Source organism: Solanum stenotomum, unplaced genomic scaffold (assembly GCF_019186545.1).
Source record: "Solanum stenotomum isolate F172 unplaced genomic scaffold, ASM1918654v1 scaffold10909, whole genome shotgun sequence".
NCBI classification, from domain to species: domain Eukaryota; kingdom Viridiplantae; phylum Streptophyta; class Magnoliopsida; order Solanales; family Solanaceae; genus Solanum; species Solanum stenotomum.
The window spans coordinates 1-20,918 of NW_026021303.1; the positions used below are offsets into that span (position 1 = coordinate 1).

Sequence of the window (20,918 nt, forward strand, 5' to 3'; positions counted from 1 at the left end):
CCATGATAATATTTGTTTAGTCAACGTATTTCCGAAACAACTAATTAAAAGGGGGAAAGATTTGTGAAACAAAATATGGAAATTGTAGTTAAGTAACAAGTGACTAGGATTGAACTTTATTGTTATCAATGAGAGAAAGTAACTAGGGTGTACGTGTTCCACATAAGCTCATAACGCGGTAATCCTGGTAATAGTAACCCTTTCCTATTGTATTGCATGCAAAATGATAAGTTAGGTAGCTCTAATTCCTTGGTCCAGCAACTAGAGAATTTCACCCCGCACCTTGGTCCGGCTACGTATGTATAATTTACTAACCTTTACCGTTACCTCATATTAGACATCACATCGATGTATGGCTTAGTTTTCACCCTTGCACCAATCAAAATTAGATTATTAGATTGTATCACAATAAATCTATGTTGATAATTCTTTTCTTATTAACTACCTCCTTGGTCTGGCAAGTAGCAACAAGGCGAGTTCTAATGTTTGCATCTGCTAAAATGACTTCTAAATGAAAGAATTATCAATGCATGCAATAACACTATTCAAGAGTTACTTGGTTACTATTCATACTTTGTTAATCACTCATGGTTCCCATAACCATAGTTGTGGATTTAGTTACCCATAGTAGCAAGAACACAATTCATAGTTTTAGATGAAGAAATCATGAACTTACGTAATAAGTAGAAGAAATCCAGAATCTCGACTTGAATTTCAAAGTCAAAATCTTTAAAACGAACTTAGGAAATCAAGAATTGCTAATATTGCAAGTTAATCTCCAAAGCCAAAAACTAGAATAAAAGTAATGAAGTCCAATCCCCAAAAATTAGGTTTACATGCCCTATATATAGAAAATCAAGTCCCAACTAAAAAGGAAACGAAATAAGGAAATAATTTTTCAAGACGCGATTTCAATCTATGACACTGACCTACGGACCGTGGATTGACCTACGATTTCACCGTTCTCTATTTAATCCCTGGTTTCTCATATTACCTCATCTTCATCGGATTCTACACTCTTAAACTGAAAATCTCTATGTCATGCCTTTCTCTCTACTCTAATCTTATCCATTTAAGCCAATATCGTTCCCGTTCGAATATCATAGCACTCTTTCAATATTTAGGAGTTTTGTTTGCTCCTGAATCTAGAACTAAACACGACCTGATTCTTGTATAACCAAAGATATGTAGGTGGCTTAATACCAAAGTCTCGGTCGTACCCCTTTCAATTCTACATCGTTTCAATTGATCCCACTGACATCTCTCGTCGGTTGGACAAAATCGGCTACTAAGTCAATGTTGGTTGCCCAACAATTCATCCTTCATTCCCAATCAACCAAGGGGCAGGTCTTGACACCCAATTTTGACCGACCTTTAATCCTTTTTGGTATTGCTATCCGATTAAATACTTATTTTAAAATATATTTCGAGTTTAAAGCTTTAGTCAATTTTGTCTAAAAATTATATATTTTAGTATGCTTGCTTTATAAAATTATCGTAAATATTAATAAAATATTTTTAAAAAATTTATTAGTAAAACTCAAAATAATTCAAATGTTTTAAAATTTAAGTGACTTTAAATATAATAGTAATAGTATATTAATTGGATAGCATTCCTTCAAATTTCCTCAAAATCGTTTAAATTGTAGCCTATTTTATTCTATTCCCTTTCAATTCTAGCCTAATCAATTTCAATTGTATTTCAATAATAACCACCCTTTTATTTCAATTCTAGCCAATTCCTATTTCAATTATAACCAATTTTAGATTCTAATCCAACTCAACTTTTATCCTTAGCCATTCATCTCACTCTGATTTAATCTCAACCGTTCATCATATTTGGATCTAACGGATCAGATCAAATCTCTCAATCTTCCTATTTTAAACTATCAAAAGACCAAACCCTAACTTCATTCTTCCATGCTCTTCCTCCAAAAAATCAGCAACCGCTGCCTCTCTCTCTCTTCTCCGGCGAAACCAGAGGAGGCATTGCTGCCTCCTCTTTGCTGCTCTCTCCCCCTCATCTTCCTCTTCCACTCTCCTTTCTCTCCTCCCTCTTGTCTCTCCATTTTCTGGCAAAACGAGCGGCGATAGCCGCTGTCCTCCTCCACCAGCAACCGGCAAGGCAGTACAGCAGCAACAACCGGCGAAGACAGCCAGCCAGGCTAGCAGCTGCTCCAGCCAGCAATAGCCGCCGGCGATTCCCACACCCTCGACTTCTCTCTTTTCCAGCGACAACAACAACTCCCACCAGTAGCTACGAAACCACTGGCGACGCCCCTTTATTTTTTCGGCAAAGATCTGAGGTTTCAAATTTTTGTGATAACAGATCTTAACCAATCCATCCAAGTACGTTCTTTTAATTATTACCTCACTATTAAAACAAAACTTTCTAGTTTGATTATCGAAATATTCATTTTGATTTTTTATGCTTGCTTTATGTAATGAAAATTATTTGCATGTTAAAACTTGAACTACTTATTATTTTCTGATGTGCAACATGCTCTTCTTTGTGATGATTGGATTTTTGAATGCATATTGTTCTAACTTTGCTGAATTTTATTCAAGTTTGATTTAGAATGTCAACTTTTCTTTTAGTTATTTGCTAACACTAATATGTACTTGATTTTGATATTATTAGAACTATTATGTCTTGATGTGAATTTCCTCAATTCTAATTGATTTCTCCTTAATTAGTGTCGAGTAATTTTCAATTATTAGGTTGATTTCGTTTATTGTATAGAATCACCTCCTTCTTTGATAGAAATAAAATAAAATAAAAGTTTATGCTAGCTTAGTATATGAAAGCATATTGTGGTAGATGATTTGGATCCGAATTGTTCTCTTCCCTTAAATAACTATTCCCTTGCTTGATATTATATATTGTCTAATTTATGGGTTGTTGCTAGTGAATCTTTCTGGCCCTAGTTAAAGTATAGACAAATCTTATATGGTAAAAATATATCCGGTGGTTTGTAAACAATGTTGGTTGATTTTACATGTTTATCTGACTGATATTGATTGATTTCTTTACCTTAATTATAGTGTGTATTGATGTCTACTTGTTTATTTTTGGTAAAGGGTCCCGGTTAAGGTAAATAATTTTGTTGATTATATTTCTTGGTAAAGGAAATTAAAAAAAATTCAAAATTGTTCTTAATTTATTGTATTCCGTATTACATGCTCCTCTTTTTGCTATATAAATGAGACCACCTTTTGCATCATGGACAGACTTTACACGCTCATGCTTGACCACTTACACGGACACACTCTAACAAAATAGCAAAAAAAAATACTCTCTGCTCTTTAAAAATAATTTTCGGTGAATTCTAAGGAGTACTCATCCATTTTGTTTTGCTGTGTACGGGTCAAAAGTGGATTAAGGTGTCTTCATTGCTGATATTTTCTTGTATGCTTAATTGGTTAGTATTCTTATTTAGCATTTATATTACTTTGCATCCATACATTTATGTATGTTTTATGGAAGCATCCGGGTCAGTCCCTTTATTTTTATGCGTATACCATTTGTTGTTCGTTGATGTTTGCCAGTCTTTGATTTAACTTGTATTGTTAATATGTGAAATTTATACTATATTTACTGGTTATATTTGTGGAATGTTGTTTCTTTTAACTTAACAGGTTTCGAACTTAAAGGTTCAACATGTTGAAGATTCACTATGGGTTGAAAGCATTAGACAAACTAAATTTGATTTAATTTATGTGTTTTTATATATTATTTAGGTTCCATTATCATCTTGTAATAATTTGTAGACTCTAAACTCGCTGTCATATATTAAATGTATTTGGGGATCGCCTAACGAGGGGAGGGGATTTACATGATATTTGTTTATTTTATCATAACTTATTTATAAAGCATGCCTATAGGATTGTGATTATTTGATAGTTTGTAACATCGCTTTAGGTCTACGTAAAACAAAATAAAATTACTATTGCCATTAATTCCATATCATGTTTAATTATTGTTCAAAGTTTATCTCGTGTTTAAACTTTATTTGTCCATTAGAATATAGTTAGTTGATTTGCATGACCAATTCTCAATTATAACAAATAATAAATCTGTGATTCCTCATTGTTTCATCTAATTCAACCAAAGCTCCGTTTATATAAAAATGAATAAATATTTAAATTATTATCATAATTTTTTTTGTATAGGAATATTCTGCCAATTTAGATACCATGCCTATAGGTTTTCTTAAAAATATCATGATCATAAGGTTATTTTTACTTTATTTGTCATTTGGGATTTTTAGAAAATCATGCCTATAAGAGTTATGCAATATGTTTCTATAGGCGTTATGCAATATGTTTGACGTTTCAGTCACTTAGAAATCATGTTCATAGGTATTATTAAATAATTCTAGCATGTTAAAAATTAAGATAAATCTCTACATATTTGCTGCCCGCTAGTAACTATTTCTGCATTACAATTGTTTTCGGTCACTTAAAATAAATCAATTAATTGTTAGCATGTTAAATAACTGAGTTACTTTTATGCATTTTTCTGCCGTTGTTTCATGATATCTTACCTAAAAGATGAAAATTAACAATTTCCTGCATCTACTTTAAATATTTGCTGCCTCGATTAAATCCACTCAGAATAATTAATTTTTCTGCATTATAATAAATTGTTTTGCTTTTTCTGAAAAATAAAATAAATTATTGTCCTTTTCTGGTATGTTAATCAACAAAATCCGGTATGCTACTAATTAATGAACTAATCTGTAATAATATCTCTGCCCCTTTGAAAATATGTTAATAAACTAAAATTTGCTTATGTAATAATTTTTTTGCTATATTTTTAAAATCAAATTGATATCATGTCATAATTTTCTGCCCTCTTTAATTGGTATTTTAATACGTGTTAACTTGTTCGTATGCACACACGTAGCATGCTACCTTTTCACACTATCTGTGTTTGCCAGCATGTTTAATAAAACCTAGAGGCAAATTTGAGACTTTACATGCTAAATAAATGTCCTCTTTGTTTGACTTGGTGTCTAGGTGGGCCTATTAGGAGTTTATTTCAGTCTAAACCCTTCCTAATAGTAGTTCAATGCCTCTTGGACATTAAGCGGGGACGCTAGGCACCTTGTAGAGACGAAAAGCATGTGGTGGTGGGATAGGGGTAGTTTAGGCCCTATGGATATGATGACATCGACTCAGGCTTAAAGTGACAAACCTTGGTTTTGTCTGTCCCTACACATAAGCCTATCGAAACACTAAAGAAAATTTAAGTGCTGATCCGTAAAGTCCTTCACAGTCTCCCTTTCCGTTTGTCCATTTATTTGTTTATAATTATAATTATTTGTGGTAGCTTGAATAAAATAAAAATTATTTATTCTATTTGATTGTGCAATTTCTGCCTCCTCGCTCCTCTTTTTATTAATTGTTTAAGTATTTATTTCTTGTTTATTATATCCCCTAGTCTTGCATGCTTAATTAATTAAATAAATAATTTAAGTAATCTTAATCGTCTAATGTTAGTTATCACCTAGCGAGCGTGTTTAATAGATAATAATAAATGAAGCGACCTTAAATGCTACTGTAACCTCCACATAGATTGCATGAGATACGGCCGGAACCCACATTTGTGTATTCGAGCGATGCCTAACACCTTCCCCTAGAGGTAATTTGAACCCTTACCCTGATCTCTGGTTTGTTGACCTACGTTAGATTTAGCTAGGTTAGATAGGTGCCCTAACGCGCCTTAATTCGTTAGGTGACTCTTCAATCCTCCAAAGCCCAAAGAGTTGTTAGGTCATGCACCAAAACCTGTTTTGCGAAAAATGGGGCGTGACAAAATGGCGACTCTGCTATGGATATTAGGTTCTAACCATTACGTGTTTCATTTGATTTATATGGGGTGTACTATATTTGGTTATTTCGTTATTTGTTTAGTTGATTACCATGTTTAGTTATCATTTCTTTCCTTATTTATTGCATATTTTCCATGTTCCACCTCTTTCCCTTTTCCTTATGTGTTTATTTCCATGTTTCCCCCTTTTCCTTTTCCCTTATTTGAGTATTTCCATGTTTAATGACATACCCTTTTCCTTATTTGCTAGATTATTCACAATGTTTGTATATTCATTTCCTTTTATGCATGGATTTATTTACTTGCTTATTTACCTCTTTTCATAAATTGTTTATGTGTTACTGTTTCTCATCTAAGTGTTAAATGCTACTGCTTTGATAACTAGCATTCCGTACTTCCACCAAATGGGATCCTCTTCCTTTTTTTTTATTTTGTTACCGTGATATTGTGCCTTTGCACCTCTCACAACTACTCCAATTCTCTTCAAACACCCAATTATTGAGAGTCGGCATATGCGTGGACAGAACGGATAGTTTTACTACCGGGAAACCACGAGCCTTCTCTCATAGAATCCCTTTCAAGTCCATGTCAAGCCAACTCTTACAAAGTTTACTTAGGTCATACATGTTGCATAAGCCCTGGGTGGTTTGACCCTTGGTGTCAATCTACATGATTAGTAGCTACCTTATCGTCTAAAAGGCCCCAACACCCTTTAGACAAATTGCATAATTACGTGTTAATGTGGTCATAATAATTAAATTAAGTCAAGATTCGCCAAAATGGAGTTTATATGTAGTTTGTTGTTTTGTTTGCAGAGTCATGGACACTTTCAACTCCCCAAACCCCCAAATGGTCGTAGAGGTAAACAACAGGCTAAGGAATTGGTGGATTGATGTTAAGAGAAACCGTGAAAGAGAGATTCGTCAGTTATTGGGTGGTCTTACCTACCTCATATTTGTCATACCAAACCCTCACCTGATTAGGGCCTTGCTTGAATTTTGGGACCCTGTGAGGATGGTCTTTAAATTTGTGGATTTTGACTTGGCACCAACGATTGAGGAGGTAAGTGGTTTCATTGACATGCCATACCACAAGTGAGAAATGATAGTACCATATAAGTCATCATCAAGGGAGATCTTACAAAGTCTCGGAATTAAGTCAAATCCAACCTTACCTTCTTTAGACCTTGGGTGGATTCATTTCGACTTTCTATATTCACGCTTTGGCCGAGTGGATAGTTATTACTCTTTTATTGATGAGTTTGAGTGCTCTGTCGAGGAATGGGAAATATATCGTCTAAATGCCTTTGCCATTGCCCTATTAGGATCCCTGGTTTTTCCTATGATAAGGGGAAGAATTGATACACGCTTGGGTTATGTGGTTCGAGATTTAGCCCAAAGAGAGGGTGAACCTAGGAAAACCCTAATACCTATGATCTTGGTGGAAATAATTAGGAGTCCGTCAGCATGCGTCGATAGTCGAATGTTTTTCGAGGGATACAACATTTTACTGCAATTATGGGCTATTGAACACTTCTACATACGTTCTGACACGATAGACATCTTTCTTGGTTATGGCAACAAGAATGATAATCATTCAAGAAGAATGGTAGCTTTCGCCGCCCCTGTAGGATTCGTGGACTGGCAGATATTTTTGACAGAGCTCGAGAGTCACCACATCCAGTGGAAGCTCCATTGGTTGTCCACCCCTCATGCAATAGTAAGAGGCGATGACCAATACTTCATTGAGCTTATTGGCTTAAAGGGCGTTCAACCATACACTCCTCTTCGAGTACTCCGCCAATTTGGGCGAACTCAAGTAATACCATTCCGGTCTGACATGGATCAGTTTAAGTATGAATTTGGATTAGATAAACTGCAAATCCACATCATACTTCGAAGATGGGAGAGGGTGTTGACCATTCCTATGGGTGCACGACAGGCCTTATGCACACGTGAGTATTACATATGGATCCTAAAAGAGGTTAAAGATAAAAAAAATTGAGTGGAGAAAGTTACTATGGGCTCACTGATGAAAGGGAAAACATATGGGCACACAACGTGTTAAAGATCGAGAAAGAAGTCACTCCTTATACGAAAAGTCAATTGGAACCAAGCTCTTGGAACCGATATCTTCAAGATTTTTAGAATTTATGATGACTTTCCCATTGTTACCCCATTTCCCTTAGTTTATTTCAGTTTTGTTTTGTTTCAATTATGATGTATTGTTCGAATCTTATAATAAATAAAGTTTGCTTATTTCCTCTAATCTAAACTCCAAATTGGCAAATAAGGCTTGAATTAATTATTGTGCATCACTTATATGTCGTCCTAGGCCTACCTCTGGCTCAATGAGGCTCCTTGCATTTAGGGCGTTTATCTTAAAACAATATGTTTGTCATCACGATTTATACATGTTCTAACTTGGGTATTCTTTTGCTTTCACTTTTATTTTTTACCCTTCCCCTATGGTTGATCTATAGACCATGGTTTACCACACGCGATCAAAGGACACTCTGCCTTCTCTTCCAAATGAGAACCACAAAGGGAAGAGGAAAGCAACTAATGGGAAGGTTATGAATAAGACTATTGAAAAGAAGCATCCTTCAGACTAGTTGGTCTTAAGCCTGAAAAAGAAGATAAGAGAATTAGAAGAAGAAGTGTCTGATATGCGCAGGTGGGCCAAGTTGTTACTCTCTGTCTATCCCACTCTGGAGACAACCATAGATAAGCCACATGTCACAGGTCTCAAGCCACTTTCCACGATAGTCCTCCACCAACTCACCTTACTTTTCATCCTCCACCAACTTACCCCACTTCTCAAAATCAACCAAGCTCCATTCAAATGCCTCCAAAGAACACCCACTTTCAAAATTACCCATATCCTCCTCAACATCATGTTTATGCTGCTAGACCTCCATATCTCACTCCGCGCCTACAGAGTCCTGCCATACAAGCTCCTCCATACCAAACACATCTACACCAAGTCCCTTGATATTGTGCGCCGCTCATACTATTTCAAATTCCTCCATATCAAATGTCTCTATCCCAAAAGCCTCATCTACCATATCAAAAGCCTACTTATCCTGTTCACAATATCAAAACCCTCCTCAAAAAAAAAATCGCAAAAATCTATTCAGCGTTGAGAAGAAGCCCATCAAAATTTACACTCCTTTGACTAAGCCTATAAATCAATTCTATGAAAAACTGAGGCTTGCTGGTCGTATCGCTCCTATCAGTGAAATAAGGATGAATATACGTGCAAGGTGGTTTGAACCCTCTAAGGTTTGCGCTTCTCACTCGGGAATGAAAGGACATACCATAGAAGAATGTCATTATCTGAAAGACAAGATTCAACAATTGATTGATACCAATATCATATGCTTGGGGGAATTCACGCCAACATTGAACGTACCGAAGTTCACTTGAACCAGTTTCCAAATAAGGCCTGCGCCATTTAAGTTTAAGTTTTCTACATTCAGATAAGGAAAGTACCCATGTTAGCATATGGGCAATAAAGTTGGTCAAAATCTTTTATTTCAGTATTACTTAAGAATGCTCTATTTAATGAATTATGCTCTTTGTATTGGAACTACGTCAGACCTGATTCCCGTTTAAGAGAGGATACGTAGGCGCTCCTATGGAGTTCGGTCTTATCATAATAAAAATTCTATTTTCCCTTTTGACTGTTAACTGGGGCAGAATTTTTGAGAGGGTCTCAAAAATTCCATCAGAAGGACATTTTCTTGCAATTGATGATACTGAAGCAGAATTTTCTGTAGGGAACTCAAAATTCCTACAAAAGCATTCCTTCGCACAAATTAGTATCTGGGGCAGAATTTTTGAAAAGGTTTCAAAAATTCCTTCAAAAATATATTTTCTTGCAAATCAAAACTGGGACAGAATTTTGAGAGGATCTCAAAAATTCACAACAATCAAGCTACAATCTACATCCAAAATCAGAATAGCAGAAATTCTACACTGGGGCAGAAAATTTTGAGGAGGACATCAAAATTTTTGAGAACATTTCAAAGGACATACGAGCAGACATCAGAGGAGCATATTGTGCTGAATTAGGGATACAAATCAACCTCCCCTTTAACTAATTATTTTTCTTTGAATGCAGAAAAGACAGGTACATATACAAGAAGCAACTTCAACACCACTTGAAGGATCAATGCGTCAATATATCCAACATATCGCTAATCATGGGATTCCATCCTCTCAATAGGAAGAGTGATGAAGCTACATTATTCAGAGCTCAAAAGTCACCAACGAATAGCATATTGACCTTCCAACAAGGGGAAGGACCAAGCTACTCTATACTGAGCCCAAATCGCCAGTCAAATGGCATACTATCCTTCCAGCAGAATGAAGGACCAAGTTATTTTGAGCCCGACAATCGCCAGTCTAATCGCATACTATCCTTTCGGCAGGATAAAGGACCAAGCTATTTTGAGCCCGACATCGCCAATACCCTATCCTTCCAATCAGGCAAAAGGATCAGACTACTTCATATCAAGCCCGACAAATCAATATTCAACTGCACCCACTCCTTACAATAAGACAAAGGGCCAAAGCTACAATATTCTAAACTCGAAAATTGTCAACAAATTACACTCGACCCTTCCAACAAGGCGAAGGTCCAAGATATCTTATGCCCTCAATCGACTATTATGCATGTGCTCAAGATTTGCATTGTGCCTGAAATTACATTGTGCGTGTGATCGCATTGTGCCCGATATTACATGTGCTCGAGAATTACATGATTTGCATGTTCTCGAGATTACATTTTGCCCGAGATTGCGTTGAGCCCGAGATTGCATTGTACCTGATATTGCAAGTGCCGGAGAATTACATCATCTGCATGTGCTCGAGATTGTATTGAGCCCGAGATTGCATTGTGCCCGATATTGCATGTGCCCGAGAATTACATCATTACATGTGCCCGAGATTGCATTGTGCCCGAGATTGCATTGAGCCCAAGATTGCATTGTGCCTGAGATTGCATGTGCCCGAGAATTACATCATTTGCATGTGCCCGAGATTGCATTGTTCCCGAGATTGCATTGATCCCGAGATTGCATTGTGCCCGATATTGCATGTACCCGAGAATTACATCATTGCATGTGCCCGAGATTGCATTGAACCCAAATTGCATGTTCCCGATATTGTATTATGCCCGAGATTACATTGAGCCCGAGATTGCATTGTGCCTGATAATGCATGTGCCCAAGAATTACATCAATGCATGAGCCCGAATTGCATGTGCCCGAGATTGCATTGTTCTCGAGAATTGCAATGCTCGAATAAACTCCAAACAAGCTACAAGTATCAACAGATGCCAGAATTACAGATACGCTTTCTTTACTCATTACTTATGTTCCGAATGCGTCATGGTCTAAAGGCATCCTTCATGGCCTGCGGACATCATATCATGGCCTAAGGATTTACTTTCTGCTTAGCATGATCCAAAGGTGTCATAGTCTAAAGGCATCATTTTTCATGGCCCGTAGACAACATTTTCATGACCTGAGGATATAATTTTTGCATATCATGGCCCTAGACATCATAGCCTAAGACATCGCTCATAGTCTTAAGGCAAACATCATGGTTGATATGGGAAATTGCATCATGTTTACTTTTACTGTTTGTTCAAAATATTTGCTCTAATCATATTACAAGATACAGACTTGCAGAGACTAACATTTTGCAGATAAGAAATTTTTCACCTCTCGGCTACAATTATCGTGCTTACATCTATCACAACGAAAGCCCTACCAAACTCTTTGCTACTAGTATCACCATTTTCTAATTAATCCCTGGTTACTCATACTACCTCCTCTTCATCGGATTCTGCACTCTTAAACTGAAAATCCCTATGTCATGCCTTTCTCAGTGCTCTAATCTTATCCATTCAAGCCAATATCATTCCCGTTTGAATATCGTAGCACTCTTTCAATCTTTAGGAGTTTCGTTTGCTCCTGAATCTAGAACTAAATACGACCTGATTCTTGTATAACCAAAGATATGTAGGCGGTTTAACACTAAAAGTCTCGGTCGTACCCCTTTTCAATTCTACATCGTTTCAATTAATCCCACTGACATCTCTCGTCGGTTGGACAAAATCGGCTACTAAGTCAACGTTGGTTGCCCGACAATTCATCCTTCATTCCCAATCAACCAAGGGGCAGCTCTTGACACCCAATTTTAACCGACCTTTAGCCTTTTTTTAGGATTTCTATCCAATTAAATACTTATTTTAAAATATATTTCAAGTTTAAAACTTTAGTCGATTTTGTCTAAAAATTGTATATTTTAGTATGCTTGCTTTATAGAATTATCATAAATATTAATAAAATATTTTTAAAAAATTTATTAGTAAAACTCAAAATTATTCAAATGTTTTAAAATTTAAGTGACTTTAATTATAATAGTAATAGTATTTTAATTAGATAGCATTCCTTCAAATTTCCTCAAAATCGTTTAAATTGTAGCCTATTTTATTCTATTCCCTTTCAATTCTAGCCTAATCAATTTCAATTGTATTTCAATAATAACCACCCTTTTATTTCAATTCTAGCCAATTCCTATTTCAATTATAACCAATTTTAGATTCTAATCCAACTCAACTTTTATCCTTACCCATTCATCTCACTCTGATTTAATCTCAACCGTTCATCATATTTGGATATAACGGATCGGATCAAATCTCTCAATCTTCCTATTTTAAACTATCAAAAGACCAAACCCTAACTTCATTCTTCCATGTTCTTCCTCCAAAAAATCAGCAGTCACTGCCTCTATCTCTCTTCTCCGGCAAAACCAGAGGAGGCATCGCCGCCTCCTCTTCGCTGCTCTCTCCCCCTCGTCTTCCTCTTCCCCTCTCCTTTCTCTCCTCCCTCTCGTCTCTCCATTTTCTGGCAAAATGAGCGGCGACAGCCGCTATCCTCCTCCACCAGCAACCGGCAAGGCCGTATAGCAGCAACAACCGGCGAAGACAACCAGCCAGGCTAGCAGCTGCTCCAGCCAGCAATAGCCGCCAGCGATCCCCACGCCCTTGTCTTCTCTCTTTTCCAGCGACAACAACAACTCCGACCAGTAGCTACAAAACCACTGGCGACTCCCCTCTATTTTTTCGGCAAAGATCTGAGGTTTTAAATTTTTGTGATGACGGATCTTAACCAATCCGTCTAGGTACGTACTTTTAATCATTACCTCACTCTTAAAACAAAATTTTCTAGTTTGATTATTGAAATATTCATTTTGATTTTTTATGCTTGCTTTATGTGATGAAAATTATTTGCGTGTTAAAACTTGAACTACTTATTATTTTTTGATGTGTAACATGCTCTTCTTTGTGATGATTGGATTTTTGAATGCATATTGTTCTAACTTTGCTAAATTTTATTCAAGTTTGATTTAGAATGTCAATTTTTCTTTTAGTTATTTGCTAACACTAACGTGTACTTGATTTTCATATTATTAGAACAGTTATGTCTTGATGTGAATTTCCTCAATTCTAATTGATTTCTCCTTAATTAGTGTTGAGGAATTTTCTATTATTAGGTTGATTTCGTTTATTGTTTAGAATCGCCTCCTTCTTTGATAGAAATAAAATAAAATAAAAGTTTATGCTAGCTTAGTATATGGAAGCATGTTGTGGTAGATGATTTGGATCCGAATTGTTCTCTTCCCTTAAATAACTATTCCCTTGCTTGATATTATATATTGTCTAATTTATGGGTTGTTGCTAGTGAACCTTTCTGGCCCTAGTTAAAGGGTAGACAGATCTTATATGGTAAAAATATATTCGATGGTTTGTAAACAACGTTGGTTGATTTTACATGTTTATCTGACTGATATTGATTGATTTCTTTACCTTAATTATAGTGTGTATTGATGTCTACTTGTTTATTTTTGGTAAAGGGTCCCGGTTAAGGTAAATAATTTTGTTGATTATATTTCTTGGTTAAGGAAATAAAAAAGAATTCAAAATTGTTCTTAATTTATTGTATTCCGTATTACATGCTCCTCTTTTTGCAATATAAATGAGACAACCTTTAGCATCATGGGCAGACATTATACGCTCATGCTTGAACACTCACACGGACACACTCTAACAAAATAGTAAAAAAAAATACTCTCTACTCTTTAAAAATAATTTTCGGTGAATTCTAAGGAATACTCATACACTTTGTTTTGCTGTGTACGGGTCGAAAGTGGATTGAGGGGTCTTCATTACTGATATTTTCTTGTATGCTTAAATGGTTAGTATTCTTATTTAGCATTTATTTTACTTTGCATCCATACATTTATATAAATTTTATGGAAGCATCCGGGTCAGTCCCTTTATTTTTATGCGTATACCATTTGTTGTTCGTTGATGCTTGCCAGTCTTTGATTTAACTTGTATTATTAATATGTGAAATTTATACTATATTTACTGGTTATATTTGTGGAATGCTGTTTCTTTTAACTTAACAGGTTTCGAACTTAAAGGTTCAACATGTTGAAGATTCGCTATGGGTTGAAAGCATTAGACAAACTAAATTTGATTTAATTTGTGCGTTTTTGTATATTATTTAGGTTCCATTATCATCTTGTAATAATTTGTAGACTCTAAATGTAATGACTTGAAAAGTTGATTTTGGTCAACCTTCTTGGAAGTCGTGCTCAAATGAAAATTCTGACAGCTAGGTTAGCTTCGGAATATTGATTTTGGTCTAGAACGACCTTTTGTTCACTTCCCGAGGCTTTAGATGGCAATTGTGGAATCTGGTTCAAAATGATACTGGGTGTGGGACCCACTTTTCATCGAAGCGAGCTCCAAATGGAAATTCCGCCTTCACCGTTGAGTCCGAAATATCGTTTCCAATCAGATTCCATATAAGGTTTGTATTTTTCCGACTCCGAACGAGTCCGAAACATCGAAATTTAAGTTTGAAGGGTTGTAGAATTTTTGACGTGGCAGAGCCACGTGACGACACGTGGCAGAGGAGTGAAATCTGGAAATTTCCAGATTTTAAAAACGAATTTTGTCCATATTTTTCATCCAACTTCAACTTGAGATTAATCCTTCATTTTGAGTCCAAATTAAGTGATTCAAAAGGCAAACTTCAAGAGAATTTCGAGGGGAATCTAGCGGTGATCTCGGAAACGCGAGGGGAGGCTTCGTTTGAGGTAAGAAATCAATTTTAGCCACTGCCAGTGTGATTTCCGGATGGTTTTGTTATTGAATTTTGAAATGTGAGATCTTGATCATCGTAAGTCCGTTTTAAGTCATTCTTGGGGCTAACTTGTAGAGTTTTTCGCAAGGATCGTCGTGGTATAATCTGTTTGGGTTGAAAGGGTCTCGTTTTTCCGGAAATTGATGATGAAAGGGCTGTCCTTTTTAATTATTGTGGCTGATTTGCGGTGTTGTGGGCATCTGTTTGTGCTAAAATTTTGGGATATTAGTTTAGTAAGGTAGTTGGGACGTTTCCACGGATTCGATTTTGAGATTCTAAGTGTGGGCCCCACAATCCCGTTTTAGACCCGATTTTGGGTCCGTCTCCGAAAAATATAATTTTAGTGTCAATATATTCGTAATGACGAGGTGATTAACCTTTTGTTAGTGGGGAAGCATTTGGAGACCGTTCGGAGAGGAAAAGATCCGGTACCGTGAGTTGGAGCACGCGTGATCGGCTTTCAGGTAGGCTATGGTTTTCTCTCGTGAGATTGAGCATGTTTAGGCAATTGTTTATTGATTTGCTTGAGTATGGAGGGGTTCGGGTGTCGAGCATGCTAAATTTCTATAATTCCTGCCTTAGACCTTATTTCGGGAAAGTGTTGGATTATGACAGCATGTCTCTTGATATTATTGAATAGCCATATCTGGTGGTGTATATGATAATATTGATTTGAAGTATGTTTGGCCTTAGTCTAGGCTTAGACTAGTGTTGCCATAGACTTGCGAGATTTCGGATGTCGTTGGGCAGTAGAACTTTTTCCGACGTCGTTTCGGACGGTTAGCTCCTTGTAGACTGATATAGCAGACTTGAGTCTGATAGTCGGTAACTCAGCTTATGACCTTGTATCCATAATGCCCTGCTTTTATATCGGCTACAAATACCCGGTTAAAGTCCGTGGTCTAGCTTACTCATTATTGGATACTTCCTCGGCGATTTGGGGTATATGAGGGTCGGACTAAAAGGATTATTTATGGTAATCGGTTTGGTGATATTTCCCGCGACGGATGGTTGGATATTGATTCTTAGCTACAGTACCCGGTTAGAGTCCGTGGTCCAGCTTACTTTTTCCAGGCTTAGCTACAGTACCCGGTTCGAGTCCGTGGTCCAGCTTACCTGTGATCTGGTTTCAGCTACAGTACCCGGTTAGAGTCCGTGGTCCAGCTCATTTATGTCCAGGCTTAGCTACAGTACCCGGTTCGAGTCCGTGGTCCAGCTTACCTGTGATCTGGTTTCAGCTACAGTACCCGGTTAGAGTCCGTGGTCCAGCTCATTTATGTCCAGGCTTAGCTACAGTACCCGGTTCGAGTCCGTGGTCCAGCTTACCTGTGATCTGGTTTCAGCTACAGTACCCGGTTAGAGTCCGTGGTCCAGCTCATTTATGTCCAGGCTTAGCTACAGTACCCGGTTCGAGTCCGTGGTCCAGCTTACCTGTGATCTGGTTTCAGCTACAGTACCCGGTTAGAGTCCGTGGTCCAGCTCATTTATGTCCAGGCTTAGCTACAGTACCCGGTTCGAGTCCGTGGTCCAGCTTACCTGTGATCTGGTTTCAGCTACAGTACCCGGTTAGAGTCCGTGGTCCAGCTCATTTATGTCCAGGCTTAGCTACAGTACCCGGTTCGAGTCCGTGGTCCAGCTTACCTGTGATCTGATTTTGGCTACAGCACCCGGTTCGAGTCCGTGGTCCAGCCCACCCGTGCCCGACCTTTGGCTACAGCACCCGGTTCGAGTCCGTGGTCCAGCCCATATAGGTTGACTCATTAGCTATAGTACCCGGTTCGAGTCCGTGGTCCAGCTTGCACGTGGTGTATTCCCAATTCCTCACTAAAGCTTCAGTTTAGTCTTGATTACTCTCATCTGCAGGTTGAGGTTTTGGAGGTTGGAGAGATTCCGGTTAAAGTCCGGGACGTAATGAGATCTTGGAATATGATTGGGAATGGTTCAGTTACAAGTCCGGAAATTGGTAATATTGTGATAGACCTTCTAGCTCCATTATTTTACTTCAACTGTCGGTCCATCTGCCGGGCTTATGGGGGTCCGTGCAGGTGGTTTCTTTTATTGTGCACGAGCGTACCCGTCGGGTTTATGGGAGCCCGGCGGAGTTAGTTAGATTGCTTGTCTTTGTTGCCTGTACGCTCGTGTACATACCCCCCATTTACTACTCTTTGCACTTGATGTGACCCTTTATTCGCATTTCAGTTTACTTTTGCTTATCTTGCTCAGTCGGCCGATGATGCCTACTGGGTACCTGTTGTTTTGGTACTCATGCTACGCTCTGCATCTATTTTGTGATGCAGGTCCGAGCATTAGTAGCCAGCGTTGATCTAGCTTGGAGTAGACTTATCCGGAGACGGGGGTGAGCACACGGCGTTTTGTACTATTTCAGTCTCCATCTGTATATATAGACTTGTCTTTTTCCTTTCGAGACAGTCCAGTCTCTGTTGTCCGGTTTTGGGACTTGTACTCATTTTGTAGTAGCTCTGTACTAGTGACTTCCAGGTTCTGGGAGGGAGCTTTATTTGTATATATGTTTTTGGTTTGTGTCCGCCTGTTTATATGGTTATTTGCCTACTCTTGTTTAATTTCTACCCTCACACCCATTACTTGTTGTTCCGGGTTATGGGTTGGCTTACCTGCTGGTGGGTTATAGTAGGTGCCATCATGACTCGATAAATCGGGTCGTGACAGCTGCCACGTGGCAGCAAGTGAAGTGTGCAGAATTATGTTGAGGCGACAATACTACTGTTCACGAGGCGAAAAAGGAAAAGGAATCCAATTCTTTTTTTGTTTTGGATTCCTAATTTAAGGTGGACTCAATTATTTTATTCAGGGTTTCCTACATCTGTAAATAATGCGTAGAAATAATTATTTGGGGGAGCCAAGAATCAACATACAAGACACAATATAAATTTTCTTCAAGCGTAAGAACTTTGGAAGAGCCGTCATGGAGACCGGAGAATTGTGGTTTATTCTTTCTTCTCCTTTATTATTTATTTGTATTCGTGATTAATAAAAGATAGTTTAGCTATTGTTCTTAACTTTTTATGATTATCACAAACATATTTATTTTAATAAATTTTGATTGTGTTCTTCAGATAATGAGTAGCTAACTTTAATAACTAGGGTTGTGGAAACCATAAGCGATTAACAAAGTATGAATAATAACTAAGTAAATCTTGAATAGTGTTGAAGCATGCATTGATAATTCTTTCGTCAAGAAGTCTTTTTACTGGTGCGCAACGTTAGAACTTGCCTTGTTGTTTTTTGCCGGACCAAAGGAAGTAATCAACAAGAAAAGAATTATCAACATAGATTTAGTGTGATACTATCTAATTGTCTAGTGCCAATTGGTTCAAAGTAATAACTAAGTCAAACATCGATGTGATGTCTAATATGAGGTAAATGTAAGGGTTAGTAAATTATACATACGTAGCTGGAACAAAGTGTGGGATGAAATTATCTAGTTGCCGGACCAAGGAATTAGAGATACCTAACTTATCACTTTGCATGTAATACACTAGAAAATGATTACTATTATTAGGATTACCGCGTTATGAGCTTATGGGAAACACATTCTTAGTTACTTTTAATAATCTGAATATAAATAAATACTTAGTTGAAAGCTATCTTTTTATTGTTTTTAGTTTATTTCAATTTAAATCCCCCTATTTTTATATAACGACTATCGAGTTAAATATTTGTTATTGACAATATTCTTCCATATTCTCTGTGGGATCAACCCCGACTCATAGTTGGATAAATATATTGCATACGATCGTTTATATTTCTTTTCAAGAAGTATATTTGAACATTATCAGTAATTATGTCCAAAAAGGAATTTGATGGAAATTGATGGAAAGGAGTGGAAAAATCAGTAAATATGGCAAGAAATAACTCTCTTATCTCGCTCATGCAACACGGAGGACACTTTTATGATAGTCATATAAAGTCAACAGGTAGCTTAGGCGACCGCGCGGGCTTCATTATGCTGAAGGGGCCAGAAATCTTGGGGTTTGATTTTGTAGTAAGTTGAGTTGCTTTTGACGTATTCTTTAGAGAATTTCTGGTTACTTAGGTGACCAGCAGTTATCTGAACAGGGGTAAACTTAGAATTTCACATAACTTTGGACCCAATTCTCACAAAAGCTAATGAGTGATGATTAAGGAGGACATCATGAGAAGTCTTTACGCATCTCATATCTTATTATTTTTTGGGAGAAAATTATCATTGTAATTAATAGTTGATAGTTTGGGTTAAGACTTGCAGATTCAGTAGCCTCACAATTCTACTTATGATTGAATATTGAGTTCTTAATAGTTACTTTTCATCCTTTCATCTTTCCCTTGTTTTAAATGCATGATTTGTGGGTGTGATTGATTAATTGGAATCGGGTTATGTGCTAGATATAGACAAATCTATTGGGTTATTTATTTTCACTCTATCAATTTTGTAATTGATTGATTGCTTCCCATTTATAATGTGGGTTCAATTGAATTATAAGATTTTGATTCGTTCTTTAAGGGTTCACACTCAAGTCTAGCATAGTCTAACTTCCATGATACGAATAACTAAAGAAAATGAAGAAATAGATAAGAAAAAAGAAATAGATATAATAAAACAACAAGCAAAATTAGAAATACAACAGATTGAAGAAGTAAAAAATGAAAAGATAATTGCATTAGAAAAAGAACTAAATATGCTTAAAGAATTATATGCAGCTAAACAAAAAGAAAAAGAGATAGAAACAGAATTAAAATTGGAAATAGAAAAAATTAAAGAAAAATTAAATCCAGATATAAGAGTAGATAATGTTGATATAGAAGATGAAAATTGTTCAGAACAGGACTCAGAAATAAGTGAAACATATACTGAAATATTAGAAAAAATAAAAGAAACCGAAATAGTTGATAATACGATAGAAATAAATACAGAAGAAATAAAAGATGTAAAAGATAAAGCCAGTACAAGCACAAGCATAAAAAATCCAAAAAACATTAAGTCCGAAATATTATACGGTTAGTTATGAAGAATCTGATAGATATGATAATTTATGGAATAAACGATTAAACAGAGGAATAGATAAAAAATGGAAACCATCTACAACGTCACGAAATAATGGTTTTCTAGATTTAGATTGTGTAGCAGATATAAATAAAACAATACAACTATGGGTAGGATATATATCAAAACAATTAATAGATAATAAAATCGGAATGACAGAAGTACCAGGGTATATAGAAAGAACATTAATAGGAACGGTAAAATTATGGTTACAAAACTTAGAAGACGAAAGTACAAAAATATTAAGAAATAATAAGGCAATGGATGGAGAAATTGCAACTACACCAATTGATATATTAAATAAATATGAAATCGCTATAAGAAATGAATTTAGTAGTACAACTACAGAAGTAGAAGAACAAAATAAAGAAAAATAGTTTCATAGAAATTTAATGTTAAAATTAGCTATATGTAATATGTGTTACATAGACGAATATACATGTATATTTAGAGAATATTATTATAAAAGAACATACAATACAGAAGAAGCAAAAGAAATAAGAAAATTATATTTTACAAAATTATCAGAACCATTTAGTTCAAAAATAATAAAAGATTGGAATGAAGCAGGATTACAAGATACACTAGGAGCGAGAATGAGATATCTACAAAAATGGTATTCAGCAATATGTGAAAAATATAGAGAAGAAATGAAAATGGAAAAAACAATAATTAAAAATTTAGCATGCTGTAAAGATAAAATAGCACCCCAATTTGGATGCAATGATAATTATTATAAAAAGAAATATAGGAAACCAGGACAGTATAAAAAATTCAAATCTCAATATAGA

General features: G+C 36.3%; 1 long non-coding RNA gene across 1 annotated transcript; it reads left to right on the forward strand.

The window, feature by feature from the left end:
* The first annotated feature begins 14,891 nt into the window (after positions 1 to 14,891).
* On the forward strand, positions 14,892 to 17,570 carry LOC125849801 (uncharacterized). The gene is made up of 3 exons (XR_007444710.1): positions 14,892 to 15,018; positions 15,453 to 15,529; positions 17,363 to 17,570. It is a non-coding gene; the product is annotated as an uncharacterized LOC125849801 (long non-coding RNA).
* The last annotated feature ends 3,348 nt before the right edge of the window (positions 17,571 to 20,918 follow it).